The following is a 27,436-nucleotide window of genomic DNA, read 5'->3' on the forward strand; positions in this document are numbered from 1 at the left end:
CAAATTAATGCACAGTTCTTTGTACAGGGGTCACTTTTTAACCAAGATCCCTGCCCTCCCCCTCTTTCCAAGTAAAGATTCATTGCTAGAAGCTAACTCCAGTTACCCATATGGCATGAAGTTAAACAGAGTTACAGCCTTTTTAGTCCACTTTTTAGTCCAGAGTTACAGCCTTTCCACACTTAGTCCACACTTGTCTTTCCCTTCACTTTCAGCTTGCATCCCCCTTGGGCCTATTTTTCTCTTCTGCATGCCTATTCACTTTCATTTTGCAGATGGGTTGGGGTTTCATTTTGATTCTGCACTAATTTAGCTCCCTTCATGGCTCAGTTTGTTTTCCATTTTCTGTATTTCTGTTTATTTTTTTTAAGTTCCCCTCTCTTGGCTCCCAAGGCAAAGGAAATTCACTATCAGAATGACTCCATCAGATTTTATCTCCCCCCCACAGGAGACTATGCCTCCACCATTAACAATGTACCACAGTATTTGCTCATTGGTCAGTTTCGGGCAGAGGGTGCCTTTTGAAATTGTAATAAGAGATTTTTAAAGCTGCTTTCACTTCCAGGCTGCTATTAGAAGAGAAGAATTTCCTGGCTTCATCTTGTCAAGGCTTCAGTACTGATTAAGCATTTAATTTGTTATTTAGTAATTTATTATTTATTTTATGTATAATTTGATAATATCCTACCACTCCTGAACCAGCTCATCTTGGCTAACATTAGATAAAACCCCACAATAAAATTCTCCTAAAAGAACAAAAATCCAACAGTCAGTATCAATAGAAATCAGAAAACCAGAAAGACTGGCAGCGGCCTAAAATCCCAACCCCAACCCGCTCATAAAGGATGTAACGAATGTAAAAATGCCTCAGGGGATTAATAGGGAGTAGCCAGATTTACTTGGTCAAGGGGGGGGACCGGATCTTAGCAACCCTGGCTTCGATCATAGACCCTCTTAAGTCTTACAAGACTTGGGGCTCAGCATCATTGACAGAACTATATACAAGCTTTTCTTGTGGATCCCCTCCAGCTACTACCCTTTTTCTTCCTCTGACATGTGCATCACAGCAGGGGGAGTGTGTCGAGAAACACTCCTAAAGGCTGCCATTTCCCCCTTCCTCTCCCATCTTGTCAGTTTCTTTTTATTTAAATTAAGAAACCCAGTACAGTTGGAATCTGTTCTTTTAAAAACAAATGGGGCATTACATTGCACTTTTTTAATCCATCAGAGAAATTTTTGCTGTTTATATGCTTTAGAATCCAACTTGGTTTTATAGCTCAATTACTAAAATACCAGCCTGAAGATCTTGAGGGCTCAAACCTACCAGTGGGTGTTTATTTACCGCACACACAGAATTTTCCATGTCAATTAATTTTCCTTTTTCTACTTTTGAAAACATGGTAGAGCAATTTCTGAAACATGAATTTTTCAAAAGCAAAAACATAATAATAATTAAGCAAAGACTTGTTATAATCTTAAAAAAAAAATCCAGGAATCCAACTATACTGAGTTCCCTTGATTAAAACAAAAATCAATATGGGAGGGGAAGGGGGAAATGGCAGATGGAAGCCCATGGGATTCAAATCCTCATACAAGCATTGTGTTTGGCAGGGTGTGACCTTCATCCAGTCACTTACTCTCAACCTAATCTAACCTACTTTGTTGGAATACCAAATAGAGGAGGAGGGAACCACATGCACCACCCTAAGCTCCTTGGAGGAAAATAAAACAAACAAAAGATATAGATTCCATTCATTTCTACAAAAATAGGAAATACTGTTTTCTAACAGCCTTGAAATTGTTGAAAAAGAGACAACACTCACATCCCATGTTCACTTCAGCTATGTAGGTTTTGCAAAAATTTTATGGCCTCAAAAACCTATAAAATTTGTTCAGTCGCAGGAGATACAAGAAACGTGTGCACACCTGAGAAGCAAGATCTCTCTATAACATCCTTCCATGATCTTAAAAACTGTTTCCTGAATCCAAGAAAAAGCAAAACAGCTCATTTCAATGGAGATTACTCAGGACTGTATAAATACCTTGACTATGTTCCTTTTAAATGTTGCTTTTAAATGATTTTATAATTGCTCATTTATGACTGAATTGTAAACTGATAGCTGTTGTTGTACACCACCCCAAGGCAACCCGGTCAAGAGCGGGTGGTATGTTAAATATAAACAAACCAATAAATAATTGTAGCCGAAAGTACCATCAAGTCACAGCTGAGTTATAGAAACTCCATAGGGCAGGAGTGGCCAAACTGTGGCTCTCCAGATGTCCATGGAGCCCCTGCCAGTATGGCCACCCCTGCCATGGGGTTTTCAAGACAAGAGATCGTCACTTGGTTGGCAGCTACCTTCCTCTGCATAACAAACCTGATCTTCCCATCCAAGTAGGCTGGCCCTGCTTAGCTCCTGAGATCTGATGAGATCAGACTAGCCCGGGGCATTCCTTTAGTGCCCTCTTTATTCTTAGGAGTGCATTCCCTAGTTCTTTCCACAAGGGAATCCTGTTAACTGAAGTGAGAACAGGATTTGTAGCACATCAGGGTTGTAAAAATGGAGCAATTATATGCAAGATATTCAGCAATTTTCTAGAGCTATCATTGAGCGTTATCCTGGCTTTGGTTCTGTGTAAGAAGTCTGCCTTCTAACTGTTCTTGCACCTTAAAATTTCTGAAAATCCTGATTCTGGCAAAAGTACACCAAACAATTTTCAAAATCAACATCAACCCACCCCTTTTATTTGGGACTTGATGTAATTTTCATCCTCTGTGTTTTAAGAAAGACAAAGCTTCTTACTTGTAGTCCTTCCAGAACAGCTTGAGTATTTACATAGTTGGGACAGGAGCAGAAGCAGCTGCTCTTTGCTTCCTTTGCCCACAAGTAAAGTATAAACATTTACACAAAAATGTGTGATGAGATTCTCCCTCCATCAACCAATTTTCTAGATGAACACAGTCCAGAGGCAGATCTTTTTTCTTGGTCCAGAGTGTGTTGCAATGACAACAGATGTCCAAGGAGTAGCTGTATGATTCATTCTCATTGGGGGCAGATGGGCAGAAACATAATTATAGCAAAAAACTATGGCTGAATGTCCTTCTGTACATGCACAACCCCTCTATCTGAAATATCTTTACCCTAAAACCATTACTAATTAAAAGATCATAAACTGAATAGAGGAAATAAAACTGATATCATTCCCCCTTCCTAAAGAATCCTAACACAGAAAGTTCAGTCTCATCAACCAAAACATTACAGTTTTTACAGGATTGTGATGAAAATAAACTTAAAGAGGGACAACCTCGTAAACTATTCTGAGCTCTAAGAAAATAGATGTGACTGTGACAGATTCATTCTCCTATGGTATAAAATGATAATGCCAAGCCCAGAGGTTCTCTCCCCTCCCCCCCAATTGTTGCTGCTGGACAAAGAGCAAGACTTTAACCTTTTACCCCTACTCAGTTTCCCCAGTCTAAATCCTTTCGACAGCTGCTATCCCCCCTCCAGGGGAAAACATAGGTACCTGAATGTTTTTTTTCCTGTGAAGCAAAACAGCTGGAGGAATGGGGAGTCGATGTTAGAAAAGTGGCAGAAGAAGGTTGGACCATGATCCCAGTCCTCTGATTCCTGCAGATGCATTCATCATTAAAAAAAAAAATCACACAGGATATACTAACGACAGGTATCCCATGTTAAGTGTAATTCTGGCCAAAAGGTGTGTGTGTGGGGGGAGGAGGGAGATGTAGAATTCCATGCAAGGGAAAGATCTGAGTGAAGGCAGAACACGGGTCCAGTTAACTCAATCTAGAAAAAAAAAAACATCTATGGAGAAGAAAAGGAGAGAAAGAAAAGGCAGGATGGGAAAGAACACTTAGTATTTGTATTTACATTTTCCAAAGTTTATTAATTTGTCTTAACTAAGCAACTGTAGCATAGGGAGAGCAGCGTTGCGGATTCAGGGATATCTGTGGGTAAGTGATGTTCTTTTAGCAATGGCTGAGTATGCACAGTCTAGATGTCATGAAAAGGTTTGTGATTTATAAAAATCATCATCCAAACGTAATGAATTTTTCTAAGCTTGGGTGCATTGCTGTGTAGTCCCACAGCAACTGCAGGGCACAAGAGAATGCTAATCACGCAAACAGAGGCCATGGCACTTTTGCAGAGTTTGAATATGTTAGCTTTAGCAGTGCTCCAATTAAACTCTGATTAGCAAGTGGACTTGATCCAGGCCAATTCAGAGTTGAAAGAAGATTGTTTTTTCCCCTCTCTTAAGGGGAGGGGAATGGCTGCCAGTTTATCAGAGGTAGGCAATTAAGAACTCACACACCTCCAGGTCTTGGTGGTTTTGAAAGCCAAGATCTCATGCCAGTCAAGCAATAGAGACCTTTTGTTCTTAGAACAATCTTCTCCTCTAATCTCACTTCTAGCAATTTACTTTTTTCTTTTGGAGCAGATTTAGAAGGGGGGGGGGAAACCTGAATAAGCATCGGGGAGGACCAGTCTATGGCACTGGCAGGCTGTGGAGTAAATGCCACTGGTCTATGGGTGTTTAATCCTGTCCCCAAAGTGGGAGTTTTCTCTGTCCATTCAGCATTCCCTTTAACAAGCACTGGATAAATAAACGTTGACTGCATCCCTACTTTGATTTAAGGGGACCAGTGAGGATCCAATTATGCTTCCAGTTGGGGGAGGATTGGGGGAGCTTAAAAGAAGCCTGGCAGACATTCTCATTCTCAAAGCAAACACAATACCACTACAGAAGTCCCTTGTATTTATTGCTAGACTACAAATGTACAAGCCCAGAGGTGAGCTTTGCTTTTGTTGACTGCTTAAATGCAATTATTACCTTTCTTTCACATCAAGGTTCCCAAACTCTGGTGCATGCTGCTTTTGTTCAGAAAGCCCCAAGATCCAAAAAAGACTTAACTAGAAATCAACACTATAGCCTTTGATTCACTGAATAGCGCACTTTCTGGCTGGCCAAAGGGTTTTAGATTAAAATACACCCCTCCCCCAGCACTAACTAAGAAGCCAAAGAAAAAGATTTGGGCTGATGTGATCCCCGAAAGTAAAAGTCCTCCTGTAGTACAATAACAACCTGTATTGTAAATAACTGAAGCATAATGCTTTTTATCCTTGATACACATGTTCTTGTTAACTGTTAAAAAAAACAACAATCACGTGGTCTTTGCTACACAGTTCTAGAGATGGATTTTGTTGCAACTGGAATTCAAGATTCCCAGATTCTGATTCCATAAAAACCTGGGGCTAACAAATTCCAAAATGTTTCTGGTCTGTTCAAGTCCTAGCACAGCCGGTGACATCCCTGGGCTGCTCTAGGCTTTGCTTTGTGTGTTCCAAGTCCTTGAGCATAGCAAGGACACCATTAATGTCACATGGCACTGTAGGCATTAAGATATATGAGATAAGGCCTAGCTTGCTGCTATTAGGCTACGGTCATATATGGTATGTAGAGCTAGTTTTGATGGAGGATATTCTTGGCACAAAACCCAGAGAAAGTGTAGTGTAGGGATCAGAATGTCAGTCTGGGATCTGGGAGCCCAAGGCCTTGAACTTCTACTCTGCCATGGGAATTGGTGACCTTGGGTCAGTCACACACTCTCAACCTGTCTCACAGGATTATTGTTAAGATAAATTAGAGAATAATGTAAGTCACTTTGGGTCCTGATTGGAGAGAAAGGTGAGGTATAAATGAAGGACATAAGGCACAATAAATATGCTAAGTTACCCTGATTAATTAGACAACAGTGCCAGTATGCTTACGTTTCCAGTGACCACCATGCAGCCTTCTGGTCACAAGTGAATCACAGAGAATAGCATGACAGTGCTATAGTTCTCCCCCTCACTCATCCCCATCTAAAGCCAATTAATTCTTTGGGATCTGGAAGGTGTTCCCCATAATTTGCTGCTGCTCATGGGGAACCCTCACCATGGGAAATGGTGAGCAGTGACAAACGGACACATAACATCTAAATAAGTATACAAAATTTTTGTATTTTTGTTTCAATTTTATATTTTGAAACTGAATAGAATTTTTCTAAGCTTGAGTGCATTGGTTTTTACCATATTTATTATTTTTCATTTATTCTATTTATTTTTTGTTTTCTTTGCTTTTCCTTTCTGCTTGTGACATGTACAGTGTGGCTGTCACAGGGACAGAACCATTTGACAGCCATGGGAACTCAATTCAAAAGTGGGACATGGGCCTTCTGCCTTTCAGGGCCATAACATAGGGAGGAGGCATCCCTGACTTCTTCCCATGTGATTTCCTTACCTGAAACACCCTTGGGTATTATTACCTGCCAGTGGGGTTGCCTGTGCATTGAACTTCCATATTTTTTAGGAATGCTTGTTTCATGGCTGAATCTACAATCATACAAAATACAATAGAGCAATTAAAGTTATCTCAGGAGTTTTGTAGGCTAACAGCAAGGAGACAAAAATGACTGAAGGTTTTTTGTTTTCTGTTTTGCTGTGCACCATCATGAATTAGCTTCAAGATCCCCTCAAAACAACAGTAAGATGAAGAGGAATACCACTTAGCCTTATAATCCAGTTTTATCTGGAACGTTATTCTTGCCTCATTCAATAAGGCAGGGGAAAAAAATAAAAGATTGCGATAATGCTGAAGATAATGATCTATTGGTTGCCTTCCTTTTACAATGTGTTAATAGAACTGCAAGTCCTTTTTCTTCCCTGGGCTGCCAAAGGCCTGGGGGGAGAGGGGAGGCAGCAGCAGTAGCCCACAAAAAGGCATCAACTAGAACTAACAAATGGGGAGGGAAATGGGCGGCCATTCACTTCAAGTTATGCATTTCATACCTTAACACAAAAGCAGCCTGGAAAGCCCTAACAGGAAAGAAAATTAGGACAACAACTAGCAAGAGGGAGAAGCATTCTGCAAACTATCTGTGTGTTTGGCTCTGTTCGGAAAGACATTCCACTGCACTGATGCTGTGATTTGAAAAGAATTCAGCTATTGGGTAATTGATGATGATGGTGATCATGGTTTCAAAGTCTAAAACCTCTACCTCTCATGAAACCAATATTTCTACTAACATGACACCTTAGGTGGAAGAGGGGAAAATGCATGCCAAGCAATATTAAAAGAATTAATAGCATCAGCAGATTTACACTGATATCAATAGAAGGCATTAAGTTTGTGCTTAAATACCTTTTATTAAAATCAATGAGAGTTGAATGTTGGGGAATACATGTTTTATTGTGCTTTTAAATTGCAAATTAGAGTGCAAATTATGAGTCATTAATATACAATAAACAAGGGACAATCCAGTAAGATATGTTGCATGGGGTCAGGAGTGTTTAATTCACAGGAACATAGTCTATTTTAGAAAGGAATCTTGGCAAATTTCCCTTGTAATACTTTGGATGGAAAGGCGTTGAGCCGCCCAAGGGAAAACACTCTGAGATAAAGGGTATTTGCCAAATTAAAGAAGTAAGCTGGCATTATCCCATGCTTCACTTGGAGAACAAGAGCACGGGGAGACCAAATTGCGAGGACAGTAGGATGAACTTTTTGGAATTACTGATCGAGGAGTCGTTGTTTAATTTGGCGCATAATGGAAGATTCATTCAGAGATAAGATGTATCTTATGTAGTGTCACTACCTGGAAATTTCTCTAGTATCAGAAATATTTGCAATAGGAATGCAGAAGGAAATATACTTGACAGGAACTATATTAATTGATGCATATTGTGGCCTAATTAAGTCAATGCCAATTTGTTGGAGTGTAGTCAGGATGGTAGAGAACCATTTAAATTTGAGTCTCTCAATAAACAGGCCAATAGACTATCTGATCGAAGCCTAAAATGCATTTAGCCAATATTTGAAGGTAGAAACCCAGGCCTTAGTTTCGAGAAGATTATGGCCGATTTCGAGACTTTATCCAACAACTAAAACTAGGCAAATCCCCAGGCCCCGATGGACTACTAGCTGAGTTATTTAGACAAAAATAGAGTCCAATAGCAACTTTAAGACCTTTAAGTTGCTATTGGACTCTATTTTTGTTGTTCAATCTATTGCTATTGTTGCTGCTGCATGGATCCTGTGATCCTGCAAGGGAATGTGTCTTAGGGTTCCTTGGACAGCTGACTCACAGTGGGGCAGTTGCCAAGCCCCCCAAATTGTGCCCTGTTTTCCACCTTGTGGAATTGTACCATGGGGGTACCACAGTAACGCAGTGTACTAAAAGACTGGTACAGAGCTACAAGAATCCCTGCCCCTCCCCATCAATGGCAGTTCTCTTGGGTACCCTTTCTTATGAATATGCTCCATTGCATGAACTGACACATATGGTGACTGGGCCTAGCTTTGATGACCCCCCATATGCACACAATTCAAGCCTTGGGTGTGGAGACAGCATTGTTGAGGCAACACCTGGGCTTGTATGAGGGGGTAGGGGAGATGGATGCAGACTCCTGCTCTCCTCTTGGGATGTAGCCACCCCCTCTTCCTATAAAGGTTCTGAAAGAAGCCCTGCTAGCTACACAGCACGGACTTTGCTTTATATCTTGTTGGCATAACTTCCTGATGGTTCTGGTGGTAGGGGGGCATTTTTGAACTGGGGCAGAAGAGGGTGCCATCTCATTCTTGCCATGTCCCTAATCTGGCCCTTTTCCACCAGTGCAGAAACTTGCACCAGCATTATTCTGTACTGTTGCTAGTGCATCATATAAGCTCCTTGTATGGTCCCCACCATTACATTGTTTGTATAGTACTTGTGTGTGTGTGTGTGTGGAGAGAGAGAGAGAGAGAGAGAGAGAGAGAGAGAGAGAGAGAGAGAGAGAGAGAGAAAACCTTTTTGATGTTGGCCCTGGAGCTATTCTCTTGAAGCAATAAGATAAAAACTCGGTAAAGTTTTCTTCATTAACTCACTGCTAAACATCATTTACTGTCTAGAATGTAATCAGATTGATTCTTGCCTTTTCCTGACAAAAGCAAGACTGCCAGGCAGTATTGTCATATGTCTTGGGTGCATACACAGACAATGTAGTGTCACCACCTGGAAATTTCTCTAGTATCAGAAATATTTGCAATAGGAATGCAGAAGGAAATATACTTGACAGGAACTATATTAATTTATGCATATTGTGGCCTAATTAAGTAGGGCATTTAGGTAAGCATAATGGAATGGGAGAAAAAGAATGGGGATGGATGAGAGAATGAAAAATCCACTGAATGCTGCTTTACAGAATTAAGCAAAGCTCAGCAGAGAAGACATTAAAGGGCCTCCCTCCTGCCCTTTACCTGTTGCTTTGGGAGTCATTCCCTTTAGAATCTAACACTTACCTCAGTTATTCCAGTCAGTTTGTTCTTTAGCATTTCTACAAAAGTTGCAGGAAATCTATAATCAGGCCTTCCAGCATCTTTAATTATATTTAAAGCGTGCTATAAGATGGCTGACCTGGACTGAAGCCAGGGAGCTTGGCCAGAGGTGCTTCATTCCCTCTGTACCATTTCCTGGATAGAACGCCTTCAATGGCAGCCAGGAGACATGTGAAGAGCCAACTATTTTAAAAAGCAATAAAGATCTACAGTGACACCAGAATGCCCAAAATAGTCACATTTACACTTCAATTGCATTTAAGGTTCAAGCCTTAAAACACTGAACTGTGTTGGGCCACAGAAAAGGAAAAGATGGTGACAAAGAGCGTTCCTAGATATCTGGAAAATAATGACTGACAGGATGAGTTTGGTTCTGTCGGCTTCCTGCTTCTCCATAAGATTTGCAGGAGGCCAGGAAGAAATTAGCTGATACTGGGGGCCATTCCACATGACTTAAATGTAGCCGAAGTCTTACCTTATGTAAACGCTACTAATTTAACATTCCACATGACGTTGCAAACAAACCGCAAAATTCCCACCAAACTCCAGCAACAATCGGAATTTTAGGGGATAATCCAGAAAAGTGGGGGCCATAATGCACTCATCCAAAATAGCACAATGGTTACAAATTGAAATCGCTACAGTTTTGCCATTATGCACAATGTCGTTGACAATCTGCAACACTCCTGAAACCGATCCGCAAAAAGCGCTTCGTTGTAGCGCTTTCAGGGAAATCCCCAAAAGTGGATTCACCCTCCAGAAAGCGCTACACTCTTGCAACCAATCAGCAACACTAGCGAAAAAGTTCTGTGCGTTACCATTGTTGCGGTTTCTGCAAAGTCCCGCCCTCTAGCTCTCTCCTCTGATCTTCTGGCGAAGCGATCGCCATTTTTTTCTCTCCGAGCGAGCCTTCGTTTACCCAGCGAGGCTTCCCTGGCTGCAGAGCTGTTTTAAGTCACTAAGCACGAAACAACACACAGCCCCGTTTGCTGGTTTATTTTCCCTATATTTTTTACTCTATTTTCGGCCGAAAATCGCGCCCGTGCCAGGGGGGGGGGTTTCACTCGGGGGGAGCGTGGCAATGATGAAACGGCAGTTCAAACACCACCTGCTACCTAGATGGGTCTCTCCGTTGCAACGTGTTTTTTTTAACTTCCTTAAAGGGAAAGGGGGTTTTTGGGATCATGATAACGACCGCCCATTGGCTGCTTGACGGCCAGGGGCGGGACAAGCTCGGCAATATCGCTTCCTGGCTAGCGATTTTTGCAGAGACCAGAAACCTGTGTGAAACGATAGAAACGCAACTGGATTCCACTACAAAGCCAGGTATGCATAACGACGAATTGCACTATTTAAAATGGCATTTTTTCGTCCCGCAACCAATTTGCCACATAGATCCTGGTGCGGAATGGCCCTTGATTCCCCCTGAAAAAAATGCTACACTTCTGAGAACAAGCCGCAACATATCAGCAAAAGACACGTGCATTCTCAAAATAGAGGGGCTCCCTTGCCGGCTGCCATCTCTAAAGGTAAAGGTAAAGTTATCCCTTATGCAAGCACCGAGTCATGTCTGACCCTTGGGGTGACGCCCTCTAGTGTTTTCATGGCAGACTCAATACGGGGTGGTTTGCCAGTGCCTTCCCCAGTCATGACCGTTTACCCCCCAGCAAGCTGGGTACTCATTTTACCGACCTCGGAAGGATGGAAGGCTGAGTCAACCTTGAGCCGGCTGCTGGGATTGAACTCCCAGCCTCATGGGCAAAGCTTTCAGATGGCTGCCTTACCACTCTGCGCCACAAGAGGCTCTTACTGCCATCTCTAGATGTGCCTAAACCCTTTGACCTTTGGAAAATAACAGATGTAAAATAGGCAGTAAGCCTTTCTGCTTTCTCTGCATCCTCCATTAGAGTTTGTCCATCCGCACCCAACAGTGAGCCTATTGCCTCCTTTACTTTACGTTTGCTCCTCACATAACTGAAAAATCTTTTCTTCTTACAGTGGGCTTCCCTGGCCAATCTTAGCTCACTCTCAGCTTTGGCCTTTCTGATGATTGATCTACAGTGCCTAGTAACCTGTAGGTACTCTTCTTTAGAGCTCTGTCCTTCCCTCCATTTCCTGAACGTTTCCCTTTTCTTTCTTAGTTCCTTTTAAAGTTCTCTGTTCATCCAAATAGGCTTCTTAAAGCTCCTGCAGTGTTTTCATCTTTCTGGGATAGTCATTGATTGAGCATGCAATAGTTCTTGTTTGAGTAGTGCCCACCCTTCACATGCTCCCTTCCCATCCAGCATTCTCGTCCATGGTATGACACTCATCATGTCTCTGAGTTTATTAAAGTTTGCCCTACGAAAATCCAACTTCCGCGTCTGGCTACAAGCTTCCTTGCCTCCCCATCTCAAAAGGAATTCTATGAGGACATGGTCACTTCCCCCTAGGGTCCCCACCTCCTTCACATCATCCACCAACTCTTGCATGCATACAGAGGATGGAGGGGGGGCTCTGCCATTGAGTAATGGTGCCTCCCCCTTATGTTCTGCATATAATTTTGGAAATATGTAGCTGGCCACTGTGGGAACAAAATGCTGGACTGCATGGGCCTTTGGATTCTTCCAGCAAGGCTCTCCTGCAAACTTCTTACATCTAATGTTTAAAGAAGGCATGATATAGATTGTACAACTTCCTTAACACCAATTCCCAGGGGGAAGACTACATTGCAACCTTGCTTTTTTACAATATTTAATAAATGCATACTGACGAAGAGTGCTTGCACTTGAAAGCTCACATCTTGAATAAATCTTTGTTGGTCTTAAAGGTGCTACTGGACTCTGATTTCACTGTAAAGATTGTAAGCTAGGAAGAGAGAATAATCTGTGAAATCTTTATTACTAAATCTTTATTACTAAAAAAGCAGGTTACTTAATTCTTTAAGAAACTAGTGGTAAAGTATCACATGTTTCACAGCCTCTTTAATTCATGCATTTGAAAGATGTTTGTTTACACTAAGACATGAAGAGTTGAACAATTAATAGCACAGTCATCGAGATAAGGGCGGTTGATGGGTTGTTTTTTTAGTCCTCTTTGGTTATGTTCCTTTGTCACTGAAGCTCCACTAATCCTTTGCATCCCAGTGCCAATTGGTGCAGAGAGAGTGTTATACACCAAAACATCCACTGTCTTAGAGATAACTTATCCAGAGAAAGATCATGGCTTATACAAACTTTCTCTGTTGATCCTCCTGGATGTTAGCAACTTTCAAGAGCTTTTTAAGAAAGCAGCAAAACACTCTCTTCATTTCTTTCCTCTGGTCATTAAAAATCACTACAAATTAGTTACAGTGAATCTGAGAGAAAAAATGTTGATTTTAATGGTTCTTTGTAAGATTTCCTATTTACACTGATGTCATTCAAAGAGACCTTTAGCTAAGCAAATATGCTAGTGCATTTGTCCTGCTTCCACTTACTTGTTATTTGCACAAGAACGGCTGTTCAACAGATAGAATCAATCTATGAAACCTTCTCCATAACCAGGACTTTTGGGGGGTGGAGTGGAATTGGATGCAACTTGAAGCAGAATCATGTTTGAATCATGTCCGGAAATCTGGTTTTGAGTCTCAAGGATAGACTCCAAAGGAAGTTTTGTGTGATGGTTACAGTCCATGTATCCTTGCATGTTATTATGTGTGTCTTGCCCCCAAACAATTGGTCAGCACTGTCATGGTCAGGGCTCAGATAGCAAGGGCCTGAAGCAGTCAAATGACTCATTGGAAGCGAGGGGTTCAGCCGAGTAGCTGAAGATCGGGTCCAATCTTCCGAAGAGCAGTGAGACCAGGGGTGCAATCCTGGTAGCTGGGACCAAGTTACAGTTAGCACAGAAGCATACAAACAGAACCAAACTAGACATTACCTTTTCTCACATACTTTCTTGAATGACAAGGGTTCCCTAGCACCCACACAGCAGCTATGGGAGCTGCTGCTGCTGCTGCTGCTGCTGCTACTACTGCTGCTGCTGCTGCTACTACTGCTGCTGCTTCTTCTTCTTCTTCTTCTTCGTCTTCGTCGTCTTCTTCTTCAGCCCAGATGGGCTCAGAATGGGACTAGAGGGGTTGAGGAAGGAACCTGCCTCTTCTCCCAGCAGCTGGAGAGGAGTCATTTTACCAAATTGGCTGTTCCATATGGAGTGTCTGTCCATGTGGAGCAGCCAAATTGGCAAAATAACTCCCCCAGCATAGTTTTCATATAAGAAAACTACTTGAGAAAGAGGGAAGAGACCTTCTCCCACTGCAGCCCCATTCTGAACTAATTTGGCCTCCTTGTGGTTTTTAAAAAAGAGAAAAGAAGAAGTTGTCCACAGCTGCTGCAGTGGCTGCAGGGAACACTTGAAACACATATAAATGTTTCGGGAAAGGTAGCATCTAGTTTGGCTCTATTTGAGCCAGCAAGGTTCTCTGCTTTGCCCAGGGCTCAAGTATCCTGGAGGGCAATGGACTCCACCTGTTCTTGAGCTTCATGCGGCTAAGGCTTGATTGTGAGCCAGTTCCACGAAACACTATATTTACTTCATTCATGATCTGGCTTGGTAGCTGGAACACAGGCTGCCAGCCGAGCACTTTGCCATTGCAGAATTGCCTGCTCACAGGCCCACCATCCCCACAGGGTGGGGAAAGAGCCTAGGGGACTGGTAGACCAGGCTCTGGCCCTCCAAGGCAGGGGGCTGTCAAAAACCTGAATTCTCATGCTTTGCCATTTGTTGTTTTTGCCTTTGATCCTGTATTCACATGCTTTTACTATTTGTTTCCTTTGCCTCTGATTAATGTAGATGTGAATATAGTTACAATAGACTTGGGTAGCTGTGCTTGGGAATCTGATCATAAATCATTTGATATTTTCCGAACAGCTCCCTGTCTTTGTGGGCTTGAGGAGCTAATTATGACTAACTTTCATTTTTGGGCCTAACTATGGGGGATGGCATCTAGAGTGTTTCCTGCCCAAATGGGTATGTGTGGGGTGATGCAAGAACTGGAAATTGATGTTCCAAGGGGGCATCAGTCTTAGCAAAACTTTTGAGATGCTTGTTTCATTGTATCTTCAATAAAGGGATTTTCTTCAATAAAGTCTGCTTATTGGGAACAATCAGCTGGACTTTTCACAGGATCTAGCTGCCCTAAGATTGTACATGTTGATGGCATTGCCTAGTCAGACCTTCAGGAAAAGGCCTCAGAATACAGGAGCTATAGGTCTAGAAGCTATAGGTCTACAGGAGCTATAGGTCCCCGGCCCGAAGGAAGCGCGCCCAGCCTCGACCAGGGCCAGGGCTTTTTCAGTCCTGGCCCCTACCTGGTGGAATGAGCTCCCGGGTGATCTGCGGGCCCTGCGGGATTTGTCAGCTTTCCGCAGGGCCTGTAAAACGGAGCTCTTCCACCAGGTCTATGGTTGAGTCTGGGGTCAGCGAATCAGGGACATCGCTCCCCCCTAGGAGTTGGAGTGTACGCTACTCCCCTATCCTTTTCACCTCTTTAATAATTGGGGGAGAGATGGGATTTTTAGCCGTCATGTTAGTAGATTGATGTTTTAATGGGAATTTTAACGGGGTTAGTTGTTGTGACCCGCCTCGAGCCTGTCGGGAGAGGTGGGAAATAAATCTAATGATAATGATAATGATAATGATAATGATAATGATAATGATAATGATAATGATAATGATAATGATAATGATAATGATAATAGAAGAGGCTCTGGATCGGGAAAGGTGTCACATGGTGGCCAGACATTTCCTGAGCCTCCTGGTCTTCCCCCAGAATAGTTTCTGGCTTGCCTTGGTTATCTATTCCTGGGTCTGGGTCTGGCATCACAACATCAACTATTAGTTGTGTTTGTAAACTACCAATGCTGACTATCAGTTAACTGAATATATAAAGTTTCCTTATACTAAGCCCAATATGCTTAGTGTGTATATGTGTTCGCATATAGCTATCAAGTTACAATCAACTGTAAAGAAAGTGATCTCTTACCCATCTCTCTATATTTTTCTGATGAGCAATAGTTCTCCAATGTTTCACTCTTTCTCCATACTTTTCAGTGTAGATGTCAGGGACAGAACCTGGTGCCTTCTGCATATGCAAAACAAGCCCTGCTATTGAACCATGGCTGCTCTGCATAGCCCTCTGTCACATGCACAGAACAGCTGGGTGACTGCTAGTGTTTTCAGGATATTAAAATGATTAAAAATCCATGACAATAAATGCTACTCAGAGGTGGTCCTGTGTAGACAAAAACAATGGGTTCAAGAAAATAAAACCCATACAATACAAATCTGTAAAAATATTTTGGCAACGGGCACTGAAAGCATCAAAATCATGCACTCTTCAGTACTGGGGTGTTTTCTTCAGCCTTTTAAAAGACATTTTTGTTTTTGTTTCTCCCTTTACATAAAAATTAACATCCAAGCAAAACAAGATTTTGGTTATTTGGTATCCTGTCCAAAGTCTACACCCAAAAGGAAACTGGATTGTCTTCAGAAGTAGTAACAGAGATGGTGCCAGATCTGACAATGTAAAAGTAATGCCCCAAGCGTCTTAAAACACAGCCTTATTTGAAAACGAATAAAATGTTCCATTTTAAGAAATCATATGTTCTCCAATGTTCGATACCTATGGAAATACAGGTAGAGGTTCATTTAAATCTGTCGCTATAGGTCAAACTGACATTAAAGATGTGAGTAGTTTGGATTCTTTTCAACTGTTTCCACAGTTATTTGCCAGTACAATAACACCATCTTCCTCACCACCCTCCCCTTCCCTATTGTGTGAAAGGTGCCCAATCACTCTCTTATTCCATATACTGTGCAGCTCATCCCCCCCATCCCCATCCTTCTCAGGAGCAATGCAAATTCAAACACGCTTGGGAAATATGGTGCCTGCTTGCACCTTTGTTTTAAGCGTTCCATTTCAACCAAGCATTTTGTGCCATCAATTGCCTCCCCCCCATCCCACAGACATTGTGCTTGTTGTTATTATTATTTTGTAAAAAAAAAACGCTTAATCATTGTGTTAGGATGCTCCTACATTGTAACACAAAGATACCTTTTTTTGTACTTGGAGAAAACCACAGGAAGCTGCTGGATGAAATTAATAACTTAGTCTCCCTGCATGAAATAGGCCAAGGCTCTGTTTCCTTGCATGGAATTGACAAAGAGTGTTCTGTTGAACGTTCAATGTTGCTGGAGGGGGAAACCGTGTGTGTGTGGTGTTTGTGAAACTTTGGAACTGCGCTGTAACACAATCATGCTCATTTTTTAAACGATACAGCAGGGAGGGGAGGAGGGCAGGCAGAGACACAGGGCCTTTTTGCACGGGGATCTTTGTTGCAAATTGGTCACTGAATGAAAAATCGCCATTTAAAATAGTGGAATTCGTTGTTATGCATACCTGCCTTTGTAGTGGAATCAGTTGCGTTTTTTAGCGTTTCCCACAGGCTTCCGGTCTCGGCAGAAATCGCTAGAAAGGAAGCGCTATTGCCAAGCTCATCCCGCCCCTGGCCATCAAGCAGCCAATGGGCAGCCATTAGCATGCTCCCAAACAGCCCCTTTCCCTTTAAGGAAGGTTTAAAAAAAAAAAAAAAAACAGACCCATTGTAACGAATCTGGGTAGATTCGTTGCAATGGAGAGACCCATCCAGCTGCCTGGGGTGTTTGAGCTGTCGTTTGATCGTTTGATCGTTAACACGCTGCCTCCGAGTGAAAAAAAAAATCCCCCCCCTCTCACGGGCCCGATTTTCGGCTGAATGGAATGTGTGAAATGTGTGTGCTTAGTGACTGAAGGGGAGGGACTGAAGCCGGGAAGCCTCTGTTTGAGCTGTCATTTGATCGTGGCCACGCTGCCTCCGAGTGGAAAAAAAAAATCCCCCCTCCCCCCCCTCACGGGCGCGATTTTCAGCCGAAACAGTGTGAAAAATAAAGGGAAAATACATCAGCAAACGGGCTTCTGCGGGCTTCTTGTGCTTAGTGACTGTAAACAGCTCTGAGGAGGGATTGCAGCCTGGGAAGCCTCACCGGCTAAACGGAGGCTCGCCGGTGCGTTGATCTCCACTCGCTCGGGGAAAAAAAAATGGCGATCGCTTTGCCGGAAGTTTGGAGGACAGGCTCAGGAGGAGGGACTCTGAAGAAACAGCAACAATGTTAACGCACAGGTCTTTATCGCTATTGTTGCAGATTGGTTGCAGGAGTGTATCGCTTTCCGGAGGGTGAATCCACTTTTTGGGATTCCCCTGAAAGCGCTACAACGAAGCGCTTTTTGCGGGTCGGTTTCAGGAGTGTTGCAGATTGTCTACGACGTCGTGGGTTATTCCAAATTAGTAGCGTTTTCAATTAGCAACCATTGTGCTATTTTGAAGCCGTGCGAAATGGCCCACAGTATTGGTTAGATCTCAAGCATCATCATTTTGAGGTGGGAAACAGTGGAGGAAGCCAATGTGACTTTTGGTGTAGTGGTTAGGGATGCAGACTTATAATCTGGTGAGCCGGGTTCAATTCTGCGCTCCCCCACTTGCAGCCAGCTGGGTGACGTTGGGCTTGCCACGGCGCTGATAAAGCTGTTCTGACAAAGCAGTAATATCAGGGCTCACTCTGCCTCACCCACCTCAAAGGATGTCTCTTGTGGGGAGAGGAAAGCCGTAAGCCGCTTTGAGACTCCTTCGCATAGAGAAAAGTGGCGTATAAGAACCAACTCTTCTTCTTCTTTTGAGCTTCCACTTTAGGTTACTGCAGATTCCCTCCGAGATGCCTGAATCATGACATTTTAGTGTGCAAGTAATGAAGTTCCATGGAGCTCTATATACTGCCACAAAGTTTGTAGTAACTACAGAATCAAAATCTGTTGCGATAAGTCAAATTGCCATTAAGGATGTGAGTAGCTTTGGATTCTTTTTCTGCCTTGCCACAAGAAAGAAACATGTTGTTGCTATTTGCTTGTTTGAATAAAAGGAGGTGCTTGATTCACCCAAGATCTGATATTACTCTGCTTGCATTGTTCCTGCTTTGGCTAGGCTCTGCATTTCAGGATGCAGCACAAAAAGTGAGTAAGTAATTTAATCAAAATTAAATACTTTGTATCTTCTGCATGAAGTAGTTTACAAAACCAGTAGAATATATTGGTTTCGTAATGGAGAAACTGTAGAAAATACATGTGAAATATGACACATATTAGTTTATCCCTATGATGCCACACAATATGATTCAGAAGACAACATATTGTATAAGGAACAAATTAATTAAGTTGTGGATTACATTAAATCATCTTCTTCTGGGTTTTTGTACTTGTTTCAAGTGCTGTGATAAGGATATTGCCTGGTATATGTCACTCTGACGGTGTTATGGGTTTGATTCAGCCAGCTTTTCTGCTGCTGAAAAAAGGTGTCTCTAATTAATAAAGAAAGCAAGGCTCAACATCATGGAAAATGTATGTTCCTGACAGAGCAGTTTCTCAGTGGAACAGGCTTCCTCAGGAGGTGGTGGGTTCTTCATCTTTGGAAATTTTTAAACAGAGGCTGACTGAGAGGCTGATTCTGTGAAGGCTCAAGGGGGTGGCAGGTTACAATGGATGAGTGATAGGGCTGTGAGTGTCCTGCATAGTGCAGGGGGTTGGACTAGATGACCCATGAAGTCCCTTCCAACTGTATTATTCTATGTATTATTCTATGTGATGGGGGCTATAGTATAGAATGGAACATGGTAAGTGTAAAGGTAAAGGTAAAGGTATCCCCTGTGCAAGCACCGAGTCATGTCTGACCCTTGGGGTGACGCCCTCTAGCGTTTTCATGGCAGACTCAATACGGGGTGGTTTGCCAGTGCCTTCCCCAGTCATGACCGTTTACCCCCCAGCAAGCTGGGTACTCATTTTACCGACCTCGGAAGGATGGAAGGCTGAGTCAACCTTGAGCCGGCTGCTGGGATTGAACTCCCAGCCTTATGGGCAAAGCTTTCAGACAGCTGCCTTACCACTCTGCGCCACAAGAGGCTCATATGGTAAGTGTAGAAACTGTCTTTATCCAACCCCATGAAAATAAAGCATATGTTTTCTCATTAAAGAGGGCATTCAGAAATTAAATTAACAAAATCTGACAAATGCCACTTGTACGTAATTAATTTACAAGAAGAGGACCCCATAAAGTCTCTCATTGTTTCCTCTTTCCCTTCCCTGAAAGCACCCATAACTTCTCCCCTTTTTCTGTCTCCATCTCTCCTTCCTACCCATCACCTAACCTATCTTTATCTGCTGTCTCATTTTAAGCTTTCACTTCTTTCCTTCCTCTGGCAGCATCTCCCTGGGACAACTATCCTCGAATGTGCAATGTGAGCTATAGGTCAAAGGTCAGTTGCAAAGTGAGGAATCCACACTTTCTCCTCTATTCCCTCTTCATGCTATTTTCTCTTTAACTCACCTGTCCCTGCTTTCTTTCTAATACCCACCATCTTTTATATGGTCACCCCAATCTGTGACTATATTTACACAAATATTTGTTTATTTTATACCCTGCCTTTCTTCACTGTGAGGACCCAAAGCAATTGTGAGGTAGGTTAGGTTGAGAACATTTAATTGGCCCAAGGTCACCAAGTGAGCTTAAATTGCAGAGTGGTTATTCAAACCTATGGTTTCCAGATCCTAATCAGAAACTCTAACCACTACACTGCCCTAGCTTCCATGTGTTGAATGTAGCAAACAGCAGGGAAAGTAATTCAAGTTGCACAGTAGCAGGTCACCCTGTAGTTGTTTCTGGGTCTGTTCCCAATGAGTCATCCCTCAAAGACTAAAAGAGCCCCGGAAAAGGCCTTGACTTGAAGCCTGGCAATATTGTTGTGGTTGCCTAGCAACAGCCACTGCAGGTTTTTATTTCTTAAAGCTACAGCTTCTATTATTTAATAACTATTTCTGTATTTTAAATGGATTTTTCTGCAAACCTGGAGCATTGTTCAGCTTTGTAGGAAGATGTGACTTTTCTGCCCATGGCTTCAGTGCCTAGATTTAAGTATCCACAGTTTGGGTCACATTGAGAATTGGATATATTGGTACCAAATCTAACTGCTGAAAGTCACATATGTCAGCTGTCTTTAAAATTAATTATCCCTTTGGCTGTGGAGAGTGGTATCCCTTTACTACTGAAATGGCCACTGGAAAACCTCTCTGGCAAAGGCCATTGGACAACCTCCCTGGTACTCACTGAAGTGGTAAAGATTGGTTGTCTATAACTGTCACCAAAACTGAAAGAAATATTATGGTTTAATGATTGTGTGGAATCAGAATACACACAATTTGCTTCTTTGTTGACACCTGAGATCTCCTCTTTAGCCACAATGGTAAGGTACTATAGGTAGCACACAAAGATCAAATAAAAGTTATTAAAAACAATAAACAATTAATTTTCTAGCACTGAATAAAGCAAAACCTTACAAAATGGCATAAATTCTGCAAAAAAAATGGATGTTTGGTCATATTCTCATGAATTCCAGAAGTCCTCATTCCATTCTGGAACATTAGTTTTGTGGTGACTCACAAATCAATGCTCAAAGTGTGAGTTCTGAGTCACACACAATATTTCCTGTGGTAGTTAACTTTGGTTAGGAGATCTTTCATCCCATTATTGTCTTGTGCAATCTGATAGTGGCTGAGTGCCATAGTACAAGCAGAAAAATGTACCATGTGGCTACCATTAAACCTAATAGGAATAACTCTCATAATTGCTCATATGCATCATATAGTGGAAATGTGTCACTAGCTTGTTAGTCTCCAAAGATTTCTTGTTCAAAATATATAACTGTTTCTTATCATCCAATGGTTCACAAGGATGAAAATGCTAACACATTTCATTAATTCACATCCTCATTTTTGAAGTTTGCCAGAATGCATAATGAAGTAAAACATATTGGTTTGGATTTATAGGGTTTAACTGAGTGGTGGTCTACCTCTTGGGGAAACAGAGCATGAATAAAGTCTTCCACAGTGCCACTGTAAGGGGTATTACGGTACACAGGCTGCATCCCCATCCCTGTGTATTGAGATGGCCTTGATTCCAGCCTACTAAATCAGGAAGCAGTGCAATGCTGAAGATGAAGGAAGGCATATTGGCAAGTCTCATGAACCCTCATGCTCCTGTACAGGAACGCCACACAACCCCCCACCCCCAATTGTTTGTGCTGCTTGTGGCATGTGTACCCTAGTTGGTCAGTTAGGACAGAACCAAAATGATATCCAAGGTGTTCCTTTTGTGCATTTGGGGTTCTCCTGAGCATCTAGGTTTAAAAAAAATCTTGGAAAGGATTTTGTTGTTGTTATCATTCAGTCCTGAAAGTCCCCACCTAAAATCTGAAGTGGAACAGTCCAGATAACAGATTTACTAGCTCTTGTGTCATTGTGTATACTAGACCCCATTTTGGCTTCTTGTGAGACAGTTATAGCTAAGAACTTTAGACATTGGCCATGAAACATTTTTTGAAATGGATGTTGTTGTAAACAAGGCAGTAGATCCCCTTATCCATAATTTCTTTTCTGAAGAAAGTTTGAATAACCATATTCAGCAGGTGAACCAAACTTTTGAGAAAAGTAAGGAATCTTGTGCACCAAGAGTCATCTTGAGACTGATAGAGATTAAAAATGGATCATAATGTTTCTAAAATCATAGAAGTTACAATAATCAAAATACTTTGTTTAAATAAACAAGCTCTCTTGCTCTGATGTGACATAATGCTGAGTGTCAGAACAAGATTTAACTTCCTTCCCACTGCTTTTTAATCCTTTGTTGAGGAAGCACATGCTGTTTGGAGAGAGGTTTATTTAGCCTCATCAAAGAAAATTCCTCTTCAGCATGATCTCACCTGTTTGAGATGGGTGTGTATGTGTGTGTGTGAGAGAGAGAACAAGAGCTGTTTAGTGAGAGAGTGTGGGAAGGGAAAGTATTTAATATTTTTAAACTGATCCTTCTCTACTGTAGTGAAAAAAATTCAAATGAGGGTAATAAATATTTCTCTTACATTGTGTTAGCCAGAAACTTATTTTCTAGGCAGAATGCTGTACTTTCTATTTTGTTGAATAGAATAATAATACTTTGCTTCCAGTGTTCAATTAATTTCATATATTTACAGTTATTCTTACAACTACCATGTAAGATAAGTACTATTAATTTTCCCTTACTACTGTTTGTGAGTCTGCTTCTGAATCCAACATTTATGAACTTGCTGTTGCCAGTACACTTTCCCTTTACGTCTCTGTGAATATTATATATTCCGGACTTCTACTTCTTATTGATCAATAAGTAGAACTATAATTTTATCCCTGTCAGTCATGTGCCTTTGTAGGAAGGGTTTTTTTTTTTTTTTTTGGTATTTAAGAATATACTGTCTACCAAATCGCATCTAACTATGTAACTTTTTGCACTCTGAAGAATTAAGTAAGGCTTCCCTTTATAGCAATTTAAACATTCGTTTTTCTATAAACAGAATAATTTTCAATTTATTTATGTTTTCTATCAGATTACCAGTGATACATCCACACTAGGGAGTTCAGGTTCATTTTTACCCATTGTGGGGAAAGGTCCAATTACCCGCACCAGGCCAGAGAATTCTTTCAAGATACCATTTTAATGGCTGAAGCATTAAAAGGGGTGACACTGAGACTCCTGTCTAAAATCAGCATTCACCCAGAGCCATGCTGGATACAGATTTTTATACAGCCCGAATAACAGACCCAAATTAGGTCATTATATAATTATCCACTCTGTGCAAAGTTTGATCAGCTCAAGGCCACTGCTTTATCTTTAGTCTTGTCCATCTTCAGCCATGAGGTAAGAATGTCTTCCCTGCCCTCACCAGCTTCCCCCTGCATCAGGCAAGCTGCCAAGGGACCTTGCAGATATCTTAGACTATACAAAGTTCACTCTATTTCTCTGATGGAAGGATGCTTTACGAGAGGGGAAATCGTGATGGTCACTCCATCACCATTAGACTAACAGTGCAATCCTAGGCAGTTACAAGGGTGTGACTCTCTTTAGGATTGCACTGTAAATATTTTAAATACCCTTTCATATCTATAAAAATTGAGATATGGTTGACTCCTCTCAGTTCTTGTGACTCAAATTAAACTACAATGTGCTTCAATTGAAACGAAACAAAATCAGCAAACCCAACTTCATTAAACAACTAATGGAAGAAAACAAACAAATAAACAAACAAAACCAAACAAAAATGGGCAGGATGTGCAATACCTCAAAAAAGAGGTCTGTAGCTGGATTTTCCAAGGTCCTAGATTGAATACAGAGGTCCCTTTGTACTAGCAGAATGGCTTGTTTTTCACAAAGATGATATATGTTTATGTAATTGTTTTGACCTGTGAGCTATTTGGGGCACATCTCTGATGAGACAACATATAAAGTCTCTAAATAAATAAGCCTACTTTTTTAAAAATGAAAAGATTATTAAAATGTTGTGGCGTTACTTAGAAAAGGCATTGTGGACTACTTACATGACAAAGTGACAAAGGACTGAGTAGTAGTAATCAAGCCCACACCTGTGATTTCCTGAGGTGCTTTAAAATCACAAATGGATTGCAAGGCAGAAACCATCTAGCTGCCACTGGCTGGTCCCCTCAATGGTGAAACACGCAGAACAGTCTGGTGAAGAAGGATAGAGAAACTGGGGAATAAAAGCAAAGGATCAGGCAAGGGCCTGATAAGGCAGGCAGCCAAGAGGAGCTTAGAAAAGGTGGCATGGGAAGAAGTGGCCCAAAGAAATAAGAAAAATAGAAACAGGCTGAAGCAAGGGTAGGAAACTGGAAGGTATGAAGGGAGCATATGGCTGAGGGCTGCAGAGCTGAATAAGTGTTAAATTTCATATATCAATTTGAAATAAACAGTCTGTACTTTTCTAGTTTGTTCTTCCAGAACTATGTGAACACTCATGTGCTGAAGATGGAAAGTGCTAATTCAAAAATCTATCACTGGAAATAAATATTTTTAAACACTTTCAAAAATTAAACAGGCACAGTTGAAAAGAGTTTTAAATACAAATGTGTAGATTTTAAAAGGTCCTCTTCACTCGCAACACCAGGTGCAAAGCCTGTTTGTAACAAGGAAACCACAGAACGCACCTGCTGTCTTTGCTCCTGTTCTATTACATAAGAAGACAGAACTGTTGGGGGAGGGGAACAGCATTGTGTTGGCTAATCAGTGATGTCACAGGAGCCACCCAACATGTATCAGTAAAGTGCTCTCACTTATTACAGTAGCAGTGGTGGTTCTTCTGGAGATAAGTTGTTTGGGATTTTAGCAGATCATCATCCTACAGTACTATCAAATCCCTGGAGAACCAGACTGTGCATGAAGAAAGGCAATAGGAGGAAAGACATGTGCTTTTCTTCACACTTCAAAAAGAAGAATGCAGCTATCATATCTCTGAAAGTCTGCATAGAATACATTGTTTTCTCAGTTGCACAAGACAGGCTAGATGCTGCAACATTAGCCTGACAGTTTATTGTAAGTGATGATGATAAAGACTGTGTTTTTAAAAACATTGAAAACACATACTGTCAGGTCTTCCAGTTTGCTACCACTGCCCAACTGCACAGTTTTATTAGATTAAAAGAGAACAACCTTGTTACAAGGCAAATCTGCAACCCACTGTGAAGATGAAGAACATTAGCCACATTGCCTGTCAGGCAATGAAATCCAGAGGGGAATGCAGAATAGATTCTGATGAGGGCTATGGAGTGAAGTTCAAGCACAAAAGAGAAAGGGTTAAAGAGAATTGCATTACTGTACTTCTGTGCAGGCCCCCCTGAACTGTTCTTGGGTGGTCTGGTACAAATTCTTATGCTGCAGCGATCTATCGGGGCATCTAGCAGTGTGATTTATGCAGCTGTCAGGCAGCCTTCATCAGCACAAGTGAATTGCGGGCACCATCGACTAATGCAAACTCCTTCCGAGCATCTAAAGCAAAAGAAAAACAGTCCAGGGTACCACCCACTCATCTTCTCAGCTCTTTAATGACAAGTTCCCTTTATGGGGGGGGGAAGAAACCCATGCAGCTGCTCATATGAGACCACATTTACAGAGACCCTACTGTCTAATCTTAGACAGCCCATGAAAAACTCACTTTCCAGGTCTGCACAGAGGCAAGTAGAACAGGGAGGAATCGCAGAGCTCTACCACAAACTACTGGAATAGAGATAGCAAATACACACGGCCAGGGGACCAAAGCAGTGAGCTTTCATAATAAAGAATGGGGCATGGTTTTATAAAAAAAAACATTTCCTGACAATACATTGCCAACTAACAGTTGTGTGTTGCTGTTCCTTTTGAAATGCATGTAGGTTTATATAGTCCAGGTAACTAATACTAACAACATACCTTGGATTTCCATATGTTCTCTGTCTTGGCCTGACCTGGAAGACAAAAAGGTGCCTGGAAAGAGAACAGATGCAACCAAATGTTTCTTATGGAACTACTTTCATCTCGAGCTTCCTTTTTCATAGCTATGTCTGGGTCAAATACACATCATTTAATTACTGTTCACATGATGCCTGGCCCCTAATTGTGTGATCTGACTGTACCAAAAAACACTGCCATGGAGCCAAAGAGCTTACCGCACACATGAGAAAACAATTCTGCTCACACAGAAAGAACAGAGTTTCTTCTTGCGCCCCTATTCTGCATTGCTTGTGGCTCTTCAAAAGCTATTGAGGTTATATTCCCAGACCCTCTGAGGCCAGCCTTCAGGAGGTACAGGGAGCTGCAGATGGAGGGGGAAATAGGTGAGCAGCTCCACTGCAAGACAGGAGAACAAGAAACCAGTGGTAGCAATGAACAGCACTCATGCCCACCCTAAGTGGGGAGGTGGAGCTACAGATCAAGGGAACGAGCCAGCAAACTGCCTCCCAGAAGCAGCGGAGAACAGCAGCCATCATCCACTCTCTTCCTTGAGTGACAGATGGAAAGAAAGCAGAACTGCCTACAGTGGCATGGCATGATAGGTGGATGAAGGCCCTGGGAGAGAGCCCAGTCTTCTAAGATTCCCAATCCATCTACTGCCCAAAGGAAGAGGGCAGAAAATGGCCTCCCAGGTAAAAGAAATAGCAAGTAGTAGCTTGTTAGGAGCTAGTGCTGGCCTCTCCCAGGGTATTGAGTCTCCGGCAGATTCCCATGGATTCTAGCCCCTGATGCAAGCCTGTGCATTGTAGGTGCCTGTAAGAACCCACCCATAGGGAACCATAGGGAAGAAAAAGAAGAGTTGGTTTTAATACTCTGCTTTACACTACCTGAAAGAGTCTCAAAGAGGCTTACAATCACCTTCCCTTTATCTCCCCACAAGAGACACCCTGCGAGGTGGGTGAGGCAGAGAGAGCTTCTGAGGGAAACTGCTCTGTGAAAACAGCTCTAACAGGACTGTGACTAGCCCAAAGTAACCCAGATGGCTGCATATGGAGGAACAGGGAATCAAACCCAGCTCTCTAGATTAGAAGCCATTGCTCTGAACCACGACACCAAGCTGGCCCAAAGAAGGGGTCAAAGAGTGAAGATGGACTGAAGAAGGGAGGGCTTTCAGGGTCAAGCATCTGAGGTCTGGACTGAAAGAATCTAGAATGGCTACACTTCCTACTATGTCTGCGCTGCCAATAATATTGCGCATCCAAGGTTATCCAAGATGTAAATGAAACTTTCTCTTTCTGAAAAATATGCTCATTTATTTCTTTGTAACTGCCCAGTAACTGAGATATTCGGATATTTCTTCACAAAAATATTTTTGTTCTCGAGGGTGTTTTATGAGCTATCAACTTCTCTGAAACTGCTGCTCTTGTTTCTTTTATCCTCTTGGTTTGTTTGTTTGTTTCCCACAATATTAAATTCAAGTGGCAGAAAGCATTTCCAGGCAAAAATCCAAAAATCAAATCTATAAAAAGCATATTTTGAATGATAATTCATTTTGAAGCATCCTTATTGGTCTTCCTGAGAAAGGCATCCATAAATCAAAAAAAATCAACAAACAAGACAGGGCTTCTTCAATGCATCAAAGGACGAAGAATTTCTTC

The sequence above is a fragment of the Paroedura picta genome, chromosome 7, assembly GCF_049243985.1.
Source record: "Paroedura picta isolate Pp20150507F chromosome 7, Ppicta_v3.0, whole genome shotgun sequence".
NCBI classification, from domain to species: Eukaryota; Metazoa; Chordata; class Lepidosauria; order Squamata; family Gekkonidae; genus Paroedura; species Paroedura picta.